This window comes from Magnolia sinica, chromosome 14 (assembly GCF_029962835.1).
Source record: "Magnolia sinica isolate HGM2019 chromosome 14, MsV1, whole genome shotgun sequence".
Lineage (NCBI taxonomy): Eukaryota > Viridiplantae > Streptophyta > Magnoliopsida > Magnoliales > Magnoliaceae > Magnolia > Magnolia sinica.
The window spans coordinates 54,904,719-54,918,517 of NC_080586.1; positions in this window are offsets into that span (position 1 = coordinate 54,904,719).

The following is a 13,799-nucleotide window of genomic DNA, read 5'->3' on the forward strand; positions in this document are numbered from 1 at the left end:
TGTCAAGAAACAAGACCCAAACAGATAAAACTTGGAACCAAATAGCATAGTTCCCAACCCTACCCGGACCCATTAATCACCCTCAATGTTCATTCTTGCCGGACTGGCCTGTTTATTTTAGCCAATTCATTTTTCCAATAATCCAACGTGGCACAAACGCAACCCCAGGACACACATTAGGTGGATACCACTACAAACCTAGCCAAGCTCAGAAATCAAGTTGCTCTACTGATAAGGTGGGCTGCACATGCATATTGAAAATGCAAATACACACGCGTGCGGGGGAACCCTCACCTGCGAACTAGTTCGTATGTAGTACATACGAACTTTTTTGAGAACTCATCATATCTGATGAATCTTGCAAATCTGAACGGTCCATATGAAGCAGAACCTCATGAAACTCCCTGGTATGAATTTTTACTTTGATCCGAAACTTTTGTGGGCCATGAAAAATGTAAACAGTTTCTTCCCTTGATTTGAATTTCTCTTTGCTATGGCCCACCAGAATCTTAGATCAGGGTGAAAATTCACCCCCCAAGGTTTCATGGGATTCCGCATCTTATGGACCGTTCGGATTCGACACCCGTGACACGTGTGCAAAGGTGCACACATGCATAGGTGCGTAGGTGAGCATGCCTCTCTCTCTCTCTCTCTCTCTCTCTCTCTCTCTATATATATATATATAAATTTAAATTTAAAAATAAAAATCCCTTGGTCCAGGACTCTGGGAATCGGGTGGTGATGTAGAGTGGGCTGTAGATGTATTCTTAGCATAAATTGATCCAAAGAAGCCCAAACGAAAGTGGACCTAGTCCGTCAGATCCGGACTCAGTCCTTTGTAAGGCATGACATAACTAGCTTCATGTGCATATGGATCAAATAAATTCATTCTAGATATGGAGAAATTGTGATTTGAAGTGCGAATCGTAAATCAATTATAACTTTTAATCCACGTATAGTTACGAGATGCACGACCTATGAATTTTGACTGGATTAGGCCATCCGGGGTCAATCGACTCTCGTAAGTGAATCGCACTTCCTTCAAATTCAAAATCACAAGTTTAGGAAAAGCTTACTGTGAAATAACCAATTTCTCTAAAACCTCGAGCCATTAAAGAATTATGTATCAATGCATATCAAGGACTTTAACACTTACTATTTTTAGTGAGTTTTAGTTTGGACGTATCTTCTTCATTTTAGACTTCTAGTATATGCGGTCTTCGTAGGATTTTTTTCTAATCATGCCATAAATCATCTAACATGATTAAATTAGAACTTTTTATTTTTAGTAAATTTTACTATTTCAAGTAAATTTTAGTTTACTTGAATTAGAACTCCTAAATTTTGATTTTCTTTATAAGTGATGTAATCAGAAAATCTAATTATTGATTAATAAAAATTTTTAATTTTTATTTCTATTTTATTTTTTGTGGATTTGAAAAATAACCTTGTGAATTCAAGGTTTTACACACATAATGTACACGTTGATCTTATTCCTTGCATCCTTCCCTGTACATGTCAGGTGGGAAGTGGATTCATCAATGCTGAGATTTGCCAATCTATGAATCCTCAAACATTTAATTTGAAGAAAAATATGGAATATATAATTGACGAATCACTGGATCTAAATGGTTCACGGAAGTTTTGAAGTGGCAGTATCGGACACATGTGAGACCTAGCCATTCTTTAGGTGGGCCCCGCCCTCAACATGGGATGTCCATTACTAGGACATGAACTTTTCATCTTTTTCCCAACCAGCTGGTGGGCCACATATGTTGGATGTGTTCCATGTTATGCGCATGTGGCATGGACCCCGAGATTCACGTCTTGTGCATTTTCAACGGGAAAAAATTAATTGAAGGTATCTTGGTAATTTCTCCTTTCAGAAGGGATCATCCAGAGATCCCTCGAACAACACAGGCAAACATTCGATGATAATGTGCAGTCACCTAAAAAAATATAAAGAGAGAGAGAGAGGCATGCTCACCTATGCAACTGTGCACACGAGCATCTTTTCACACGTGTCATGGGAGTCTAATCCGAATGGTCCATGTGATGTGGCATCCCATGAAACCTCACCGTATCAATTTTCAAACTGATATAAAATTCTGGTGGGCCATAGAAAAGATAGATGCAAATCAAGGGAGGAAAATGTTTTCTTTTTCCATGGCCCACTAAGTTTTGAATCAAAGTATAAGTTGGGACGCAAGGGTTTCATGGGGTGCTACATCATGTGGACCGTTCAGATTTGGGACTCACATCACTTATGATGAGTTCTCAAAAAGTTTGCACGAGTTTGTGGGAACTGGTGCGGAGCTGAGCATTTCGCTATATATATATATATATATATATATATATATATATATATATATATATATATATATATATATATATATATATATAAGGGAAATGTTTCTTTACAGTCGAGCTCATGGGAACTTCCCATGAGGTCGAGCTGTGTGGGCTCCACCATGATGTATGTCGAACATCAACACTGTGCACTTGATGGGTCCCCTTTAAATGATGGGATATCCCAAAAATCAACCGTATATGGAACTCAGGTGGGCCATACTGTTGGGTCTAAAACCCAGCTTCCTGCTGACGTGTGGCCGCAGCCACCATGAAACAAAAACTAAAACTTTGAAAAAGAGGAAGAGAGCACTGCTGCTGTATTGGAAATAAATTTGAACGATTACAGTAGTCCCTTCTATAAGCTTTTCTACTTAGGTGAAATGACTGATCTATCCCTGTCTAGATTCATCTTAGGGGCAGCTATAGAAAGGAAAAAATTCAAAAAAAATCTTAATGAAATCTTAATACAGCTATTAGATTTAACACAGTTATTATAATCTAAACTTAGAAAAAAATCTACCAGCACAGCTAGCTCACATGGATCTTGTATGCACAGCTAGCACAGTTTTGGATTTGCACAAATCCTCCACCGTATCCAACACTCCCCTTCAAACCAAAACCGGCTTCATTCCAAGCATTGATCTAAGTTTCCTGAATGTGTCAGTTGGCAATGCTTTGGTGAAGATATCTGCCACTTGCTTAGTGGTGTGACAATATTCCAGCTTTACCAATTTCTAGTTTACTTGATCTCTAAGAAAGTGATATCTTGTGTCGATGTGCTTGCTCCTTTCATGCTGAACTGGATTTTTGGCAAGTTCGATTGCCGACTTGTTGTCCACATATATAACAGTGGATTCCTCCTGTGAATGCTTCAGCTCCTTTAGTAGATTCCTTAGCTAGATCGCCTCACATACAGTGGATGAAGATGCTACATACTCAGCTTCACATGTGGACAGGGCGACCATACTCTGCTTCTTTGAATTCCATGTGAATGTTGTCGTTTCGAGATAGAATATATAGCCAGTGGTGCTCTTTCTCTCATCTTGGTCACCTCCCCAATCACTGTCTGAGTATCTATATAGCATTGCTTCATCATCGTATGGATAAAAGAGACCGAATTCAATAGTCCCTTTGATATACCTCAGTACTCATTTTGCAGCTAGCCAGTGTGACTCTTTTGGGGCTTCCATATACCGGCTTAGAAACCCAACACTGTAGACTATATCTAACATAGTGATTGTGAGGTACCTTAAGCTTCCGATTAGGCTCTTAAATAGGGTTGAGTCGATGTTTCTTCCTTCTCCATCTCTTGTGAGCTTCAGGCCTGTTGTAACAGGTGTATTTACGGCTTTACAGTCGACCATTTGAAACTTCTCAAGAAGTTCCTTTGTATACTTCTGAGATATGTAAATGCCGCCGACTTGTTTCTTCACTTCAATGCCCAAGAAGAAAGACATCAATCCACCATCAGTCATCTTGAACTCTTTGAATATAGCCTGCTTGAATTATTCAAACATCGCCTGGCTGTTCCCAATGAACAACAGATCATCAACATATAAACAAGCGATAAGCATATCACCACGAGCATTCTTCTTTATGTAGACTGCATGCTCATACGGACATTTGACGAAACCATTCTCTTGAAGGTAACCGTCGATCCGTGCATTTTAAGCACGGGGAGCTTGCTTCAACCCATACAGAGCTTTCTTCAACCAATATACCTTGTGTTCCTCTCCTTGCATGATAAAGCCTTCAGGCTGGTCAACGTATACTTCTTCTTCGAGTACCACATTTAGGAATGCAGATTTTACATCTAGTTGGTAAATCATCCAACTGTGATGAGCTGCAAGGGAGATAATCATTCTTACAGTGTCAAGGTGAGCAACTGGGGTGAAAACTTCTTCATAGTCTACCCCATATTTCTGTTTGTAACCTTTTGCTACGAACCTTGCTTTATATCGTTCGATCTTACCATCGGCATTCCGCTTGACTTTGTACACCCATTTGCGACCAATGGTCTTCTGGCTTTTGGGGAGTGAGGTCAACTCCCATGTTTGATTCTTTTCGATGGCATGAATCTCTTCTTCCATAGCCTTTCTTCAACATTCTTCATTCACAGCCTCCTCGAATGTGAGAGGCTCATGATCCGCATATAGGCAGAGTAAATTCACTTCCTCAGTTTCTGCATAGATGTCGTTGAGGCTTCTCATTTTAATAGGAGCAAAGGGTGAAGGAGAATTGGATGAAGATGTACTGGATGAATTCTAATTTGATAAAGTACTTCCAGGAGAGATGGAGCGTACTCCTGGACTTTTGCGATCCGAAGGGGGTGATGTGGGTGTCTGCTCTTGCTTCTCATGTCTCTCTTCTTTGTATTCTTCTACCTCAACCTGCTTTTCTTTGGCCAAGTTTCCTTCATTCCATTTACATGCTTCTTCCTCACAGAATACAACATCTCTACTCACCACTAGCTTATTGGTTAGTGGGTTGTAGAGCTTGTATGCCTTTGACTCTTCGCTGTAGCCGATGAAGATGTACTTCTCGCCACGATCATTAAACTTTTTCCTTCTCGCTTCTGGAACTTGAGCGTAGGTGATACACCAAAAGATCTTAAGGTGCGCCACGCTCAGCTTGTATCCACTCCATGCTTCTTGCGGTGTCTGGAATCTGACGCTCTTGGTCGGACACCTATTGAGCAGATAGGCAGTACATGCAATTGCCTCTGCCCAGAAATTCTTTGGCAGACATTTCTCCTTCAGCATGGTCCTCGTCATATCGAGGATGGTGCGGTTCTTCTGTTCCGCAATTCCATTTTGTTGTGGCGTGTACGTTGCAGTGTATTGTTGCTTAATGTTATGTTCCTTGCAATATTCTCGAAAAACATTTGAGGTGTACCCCCCACCTCTGTCAGATCGGAGGGTTTTGATTTTAAGATCACTTTCTTTTTCAACAAGGGCCTTAAAATTTTTAAAAATATTAAAAGCAGCAGTCTTCTCTTTGATTACATACACCCACAATTTTCTACTCAAATCGTCATTGAAGGTAATAGAGTATTTATTACCTCTAAGAGAGATTGGCTCTAATGGTCCACAGATATCAGTGTGAACCAACTGCAACGGTTCTCTTGCTCTTCGAGATACTTCACTCGGAAAGAAATTCCTTTGTTGTTTTCCAAGTGTGCACGCCTCACACACATATTCTGGAGCTTCAATAGCAGGTAAGCCATGCACCATGCTTGATGAGGACAGAAGTTTCAGGTCGCTGAAATTTAGATGGCTAAAGCAAAGATGCCACATCCAGGAATCATTCTTTGCTTTTCCATAAAAACACTTCTCAAGCATTGTATTTATATGGAGAGGAAACATATGATTCTTTGCCATTTGGACTTTTATAATCAAACGTCCATGATTTCTCTTATGGAAAGAGAAGAGTTCTCCATGTGTATGATATACCCTTTTTCGAGGAGTTGTCCGAGACTCAGTATGTTACTTTTCATGTTAGGCACGTAGTATACATTAGAGATATAGTTTGGAACACCATTCTTCTGAAAGATTTTGATTTTACCTTTACCTTTCACTGGCGTTTTCGATGAGTCTCCAAACATTACATCGCCATAAACTCCTTCTGTGAATTCTACAAAGAGTTTCTTGTCGCCGCACATGTGATTACTTGCACCCGTGTCAAGATACCATACATCCTGCTGATTACTACCTTTCTCTTGTGCAAGGAGAAGTGTGGAGCTTTCTTGTTCATGGCTTGATGCTTCGGCATAGTTGGATAGCTCGTCTTGAGTCACCGGCTTGCTCCAGCAATCAGATGCATAGTGGCCAAGCTTATTGCAATTATAGCATTGGACGTTTTTTATACTTCCTCGTCTACGCATAGATCTACTTCTACCATTTCCTCTTCCATGAAAATTGGTATTTTTCTGCTGGTTTTAGCCATGACTTTGTTGGTATCCATGCCCTCTGCCTCTTGCGCGATTGTTAGTAAAGCGTCCACCACGTTATGAACTTCCACGTCACCATTGTTATCATTCAGAGTCAATCTTGACTCTAAAGCTTGTTCCATCGGCATGGAACTGGCTTTCTTCTGCATTCGTTGCTCATGAACTTGCAACGATCCCATCAACTCCTCAATGGAGAGTTTCTCAATATCTTTTGATTCTTTGATCGCCACAACCACATGCTCAAACTTGGTTGTGAGGGATCGAAGTATCTTTTTAATAACTCGGACATCTTCAATCTTTTCACCATTCCTTTTCAAATTATTGACAGTTACAAGCAAACGCGAAAAATAATCAGTAATATTCTCACCTTCCTTCATGTGAGTCGCTTCGAACTCAGCTCTTAATGTTTGAAGGCGAACCCTCTTTACTCGATCTAAACCCTTGAAGATGGTGTAAAGGGTATCCTATGCTTGCTTGCTTGATATTGCTTCGACAATCTTTTCGAAGGTGGATTCATCCAACCCTTGATAGAGGAGAAACAACGCCTTATTATCTCTCTTCCGTTGATTTTTGAGAGTAGTCTTTTCTTCGTTGGTGAAGGCAGCTTCTTCTTCCATAGTAGGTTCTTCATACCCATTGGTGACGATCTCCCATAATTCTTGCGACCCGAATAATGCCTTCATTTGGATGTACCATTTTTCATAGTTGTCCCTTAGGAACCTACGGCTACATTGTGTTAGCCATCTTTTTCTATTTTTTAAAAGAGAGGGATGGACTAGAAGAACAAATTTTTTTTTTTAAAAAAAAAAAAACAAAAGAAAAAAATCTTCTCAAATCTGATTTTTTTTGCTTAAACTCTGATTTTTTTTGAAAGAAAACAATCCATTGGCTTGGCAAGCTGATTTTTAAAAATAGATGTTTTTGTTTTTGCTGCAATCTAATTTTTTTCAAAACAGATTTTTTTTTTTTTTTTGGAAAAAAAATTCTGTTGTGGCTGAAAACTTGCTGGAAAACTTTTTGTTGGGAACTTTTCTGCTGGTTTTGTTGTTGCGTATTTGCAGACACCCAAAACAGGTAAAGGTGCAGGCCCTCCTTCTCACGGATCAGCAGCTCCTTCTCATGTCTGATGAGGCTCTCATGGCTGATGAGGCCCAAGGATCAGCAGCTCCTTCTCACGGCTGATGAGGCCCAAGGATCAAGGTCTCTGATACCACTTTGTTGGGTCTAAAACCCAGCTTCCTGCTGACATGTGGCTGCAGCCACCATGAAACAAAAACTAAAACTTTGAAAAAGAGGAAGAGAGAACTGCTACTGTATTGGAAATAAATTTGAACGATTACAGTAGTCCCTTTTATAAGCTTTTCTACTTAGGTGAAATAACTGATCTATCCCTGTCTAGATTCATCCTAGGGGCAGCTATAGAAAGAAAAAAATCCAGAAAAAATCTTAATGAAATCTTAACACAGCTATTAGATTTAACACAACTATTATAATCTAAACTTAGAAAAAAATCTACCAGCACAGCTAGCTCGCACGGATCTTGTATGCACAACTAGCACGGTTTTGGATTTGCACAAATCCTCCACCGTATCCAACACATACCATCTAAAATCATGTGAAGACATGGCTAAAACATATAAAAGGACTTGGTGGGGCCCACTTGAAATTTGGATGTGTCTAAAACTTGGTCTAACCCCCCATTCAAGTGGGACACACATAATAGATGGGTTGGATTTGTGAACCAGTTCTCAGTGAGCTCAACAAAGTAATATGCATGTTTTAATGGAGGGTAGCCCCTCTCAACTTTTGTACGTGGTGTGGCCTACATAAGTCACGGATTGACTTGATTTTTAAGCCCTAGGCCAACCATGAATGGTGCATCTGACTGTTGGGGTAGATGTTTGACACGCATCACGGTAGGGCCCACACAGCTCAACCTCATGGGGAAGTTCCCATGAGCTTGACCACATAGAACATTTAACCTTTTCCATATGGGGGGGGGGGGAATGATACTATGAGGTCTACATCATGGGAGCTTCCCATGAGGTCGAGTTGTGTGAGCCCCACCGTGATGTGTTTCAAACACTACAAGAAAACCCACTTTTACCGACGCAAAATTTTCGTCGCTAAAAGTGATTTTTTCGTAGGTAAAAAGTTTTATCGACGAAAATTTTTATTGGTAAAATAGCGTCGGAAAATGTTTCTACCGACTAAAAAAATACCATTGCCAAAGGTAAAAACTTTTACCGATGATTATTTTCATAGGTAAAAATATTTACAAAACCTTTACCAACGAATTTTTTCATTGGTAAAAAATAAGTAAAAAGCTTTTACCGACGAATTTTTTCGTAGGTAAAAATATTTACAAAACTTTTAATTCGTCGGTAAAAAATAAGTAAAAAACTTTTACCAACGATTTGGTTCGTAGGTAAAAATATTTCACAATACTTTACCTACGGAAAGTTTCGTAGGTAAAAATATTACAGAATTTTAACCGACGATTTTTTTCCTAGCTAAAATTATTTCACAATACTTTTACCTACGAAAATTTTTGTTGGTACAAATAATTACAAAACTTGTAAATAAGTACAAAACGTTTACCGACGATGTTTTTCGTAGGTAAAAATATTTACAAAACTTTTCCCTATGAAAATTTTCGTAGGTAAAAACGTGGATGAGTCTTTTACCTACGAAAATATTCATAGGTAAAAAACGTGGATGAGACTTTTGCCTACGAAATATTTGTAGGTAAAAGTGTCTCTCTCTCTCTCTCTCTCTCTCTCTCTCTCTCTTTCAATATTCTAGCACAAAATTCCTGATATACACGTGTCACAATATATTTCATCATATTCTCCCTGGTATGCACCTGTTATATAATATATTTCATCATATTCACATTCACATCCATCTAAACCCAAACTACGTAAATCCATCCAAACATAAACTACATTCATCCAAACATAAACTACATCCATCCAAACACAAACAATCTTATCCACATCACATTCATCCACGCATAAATACATATAAGTTTAACATCATAAATAAAATACAAAAAATTATTCATAACCTATTTCTTGGTGGGGCTCACAAAATTTAGTGTGGTGAACACATCGCCGACTGTGCACACACACCTAGGTCCTTACTCATGCCTACATGGATCAGGAGTTCAAGTACCCATTGTGGCCGTAAGTGACTCTGGTGTGTGAGTGTGTATTAAAAGAAAAAGAAAGAAAAAAAATGCTAATTTATCTTTTTGGGTTGAGCCTAATGGTACTTGGTGATTTCTCATCAGGTAAAAATTATTATTAGTTGTTTTTAGAAAGGTGAGATTAAGCCACTTATAATTATATTAACATGATTAAATGTTGTACATGAGTAGACACCACAAAATAAACAATCCTATGGAAAAAAAAATGAAAAGAGAGAGACCATATGAGAGGTGATCCTTATCTCCTTTGATGGATTCAAGCTGCATGTGCCCTACCCAACTTCCTATAAGGAGAAGTTATATGGGTCTTGGAATAATGTTGGTGACAAATCCACCTTGTCTATTAATATTATCATATTGTGTTAGGATATAACTCTAAAAATGAGATAAATCCAAATTTCAAATAATCTATGCTATAAGAGATAGTGGAGATGGAAATAGATGCATTGTGATGCTTGAGTTCGAGTATGCTTGCCAACAAAGCAAGATTTTCTTGTTTGTTGCCATGTGATTGGGCTACATTATTACATCAATCAGGTTCGGGTTCGGGATCGGGTTTAGGTTTGGGGTTTCAAGTTTAGGTTTAGGTTTAGGTTAGGGAGTTAAGATTAGGATTAGGTGTAGGTTTAGGTTTAGTGATTTGAGAATACATTTAGGTTTTAGGTTTAGGTTTAGGTTTAGGTTAGGGAGTTAAGATTAGGATTAGGTGTAGGTTTAGGTTTAGTGATTTGAGAATACATTTAGGTTTTAGGTTTAGGTTTAGGTTTAGGTTATAGGTTATAGGTTTAGGTTTAGGTTTTAGGTTTAGGTTTATGTTAAGGTTAGGTTATAGGTTATAAGTTTAGGTTATAGGTTATATGTAAGACCCCGTCTATTCCGTATGACTTTCTATGCTTATATACATGATGATCTACGCCCTTAACTAAACTTGGATTGGCCGTTCATAGTACATACCCGATTGACCGGAACCCTAAGACCTCGAAACCTATCTCATATCAACCGCCCCATCGCCGCGATCGTGGAGGTACCACCCGTGTGTCTGTACGATACTCCGTTAGTGAGATACGCCATGAAGAATAATAAGTGTATCATGTGCGCATGGCGCCATGTATTCCATTCCACACATGTGCACATCACATGCCATGCACACATGTACATGCTACACATGGGTGAGAGAATCTCTACCCATGTGTGTGATGTCACACACCCATACCCCTCCATCTCTCATGTACACCTCAAGTCAACACCTCTCCATTCCATACGCTATACATCACATCATCACACCACACCATCCCATGCTCTTTTAATTCAATATTAATTACAAAGCATGAATTAATTACCATAATCCTAATCTAAGCTAATATTAATCACATTAGCCTAACTTAACCAAAAATTTATTCATTTCTTTATAAATGCCCCTCCATCTATTAGCATTTCACCATTTTCCATAAGAGAGAGAGATAAGTTGTAACATCTCGGATTTTTGTCAACTTGGAAATAGATGTCCTTGGGTAATGGATCGATCATAACACCTTATTAACTTCTTAGAACTCAATCCCAAAGCGTCAAATCCCTTTTTAACCAATTTCTTTCAAAATCTCACCATTCGCCACCTTATTTTTCAAATATTTCTAAGTTCTATTATATTAGACATGAATCATAAAGTTTAGGTGATGAAGAACAATACTTAAACTAAAATTTACTATAAATAGTAATTAAATAAATAAAATAGGTTTTTGACCCTTAAAATTTTGAAATATCATAAAATACATAGGTTATTTGGATAGATCAGCTTTTCCTACCCCAAAATCATATATTGCACGTTAAACAACTCATTTCGGTTTGTAAAGGGGACCTGAAAACACATCAAACGGACTCGGGGGGCAAACGATGCAAATCGGGGGGACCCGAGGTGGGCCCCGCATGTTTTCGGCACTCCCGAGGGGGGGGGGGGGGACCTCACCCCACCAACGACCCCTCTTTGGAAGGTCCAAAGACAGGCAAGGACCTCGCCAGTTCCGCGAGGCCTCAGCGGGTCGGGTGGCCCGTTTTCTGCCCCATTTTTTTAACTTTTCCTTCAACTTCGAAAAGTCATATCTCCCTCGTTATAACTCCGATTTAGGTGATTCAAAATTTATATTAAATATTGATAAGTCTATTTTTATATAAAAATAAGTAAAAAATATAATAAAATATTAAAGATAGTTAAATATAGGTCGTTGGGGAAACTATCCAAAAATCATTAGTTTGGATAGCTGCTACTTTTAGAATTTTTAGAATTTTTATACAATATAAAATATAATAAAATTTGGTAGGGATGAAGTGGACTTGATGAAGAACTAGTAAAAAAATAATTAAAATAATATACCAACTAAAAGTACCAGAAAGGGACGTAGAACTGCCTTAGGACCTTATTCTATCGTAATTAGGGCACGATTTAGTTAAGTGCTAAACTGAACAATCAATAGAATTAGATCGAACCACTTTAAATATGAAATGCAAGACTCAAAACATATAGAATCATTAATGCTACATTATCTTGAAACTTAAGATCTATCTCAAAACCCAGTTGCTCTCGGGAGGACCTTGAAACTTCGTATCGGACCTGGACCGCATGTCGAAAGTCCAGTTACTGCGAAACCATATGGTTAGGACCGCCTCATTGGACTTAACATTCACCTCGAAAATCAAGTCCTAATGATGCCCAAAAATGCACAACTTGAGTCCGGAGCAAAGTGTGTGAGAAATGCGAATATCTTTAGAAAATGAACTGAAACTTAAGTGAATTGAGTCAGTTCCCTTGCAGGGCAAATCTGAGGATTCAGACTGTCAGAATTTGACCCAACTACATCCTCAGATCAGGGATAATTTTTAACACATGTCAGTACACCTGTGGCCCTGATCGAGTACCGGTGACCATTGAACTGAAACTGGTCTGCTATGGTCAATCTGTAAATCCAATCGGACTGAAAACTTAGCTTGACCTAGATCCAATGTCAGGGAGCTTAAGTCTGACCGCACGCAGAAAAGGAGCCTCCAGAAGTGCTACATTGGACAGAACTAGCCATTATTTGGCTATAACCTAAGTATACCATGGCCCTTGGGCCATTGACATCGATTCTGGGCTTATAAATAGCCCTTAAACCCCCTCACTCCCAATCCATACGAATTTCTTAGAAACCATAGGTGAGAGAGAAAGAAAAGGAGAAAAAAGAGGAAGGAAGGATGAGAGATTCTTGGGGATTGTTGTTGAGATCTTTTCCCATAACTCCACATGCTGTTTTGCTTCTCTACTATGCTACTTAACTTATTTCGGTGCCGATTTGGGTAAGAAATCCTAACCCTAATCTCGTTTTAGAAATCCAAATAGAGATATCGACGAAATAGCTAATCTATTTCGTGATTCAGGTAGCCGTTGTGCCGTAGACAAAGACGCAGTGTTCAAACTGTGCTCAGTACGGGTTTATCGGTGAAAGGTGCGGACTATAAATGTTTAGGTTATGGTTTTCAAGGCTTTCAATGTCAGTTAATGATTTATGACTAACTTGATTGCTATCACATGCTTAAATACGACGTTTCCCGCGCTTTACACATATATATGAATTATGTTGAATATAGTGTATTCCATGTGTTTGTTGATATGATTGAATGAATATGAAATTTGGATCTGTGCTTACCATGATTATTAACCATGAATATATGCTCGTTGTGTGTGGCAACTCCTTTGTAAAAGGGCTTACCAGGATATATGTTATAACTAGTCTAATACATGTATGTTAAAGTGTGTAGTCTATGTGTTTGTTGAAATGTCTGAATGGACATGGAATTATGATTTGTATCAGCCATGTCTATGGAATGCAAATACATGAATTGTTATGTGCGTGACAACTCCTTGTTGCAAGGATTTGTCCACATATATGTTATAATCAACATATGTTGTGTATGTTGATATGTGTAGTATAAGTGTATGACACAATGACTGTATGTGAAGTAGTTAGAGATGAATTATACTTAATAGGGTTGTTGGGATAGGATTCCCAACTACCGTAGTTATATGCATAAATTCCTCGAAGTTGTTGTATTCTAAATAGCGTGGTTTGTGTAGAATACGTAAACGTAGAATGACATGTTATATGTGTTTCATTATACATTCAAATGCTTTCCATATTTGCATTGATTGTTAAATGCTGTATGATTGTCATGTGTACATATTTCTCATATCCGAATGTGTTTGGGACTATAGTATAGTCCAGGCAATCGGTAACAGGCCCTGTTTTGGTGGCTAAG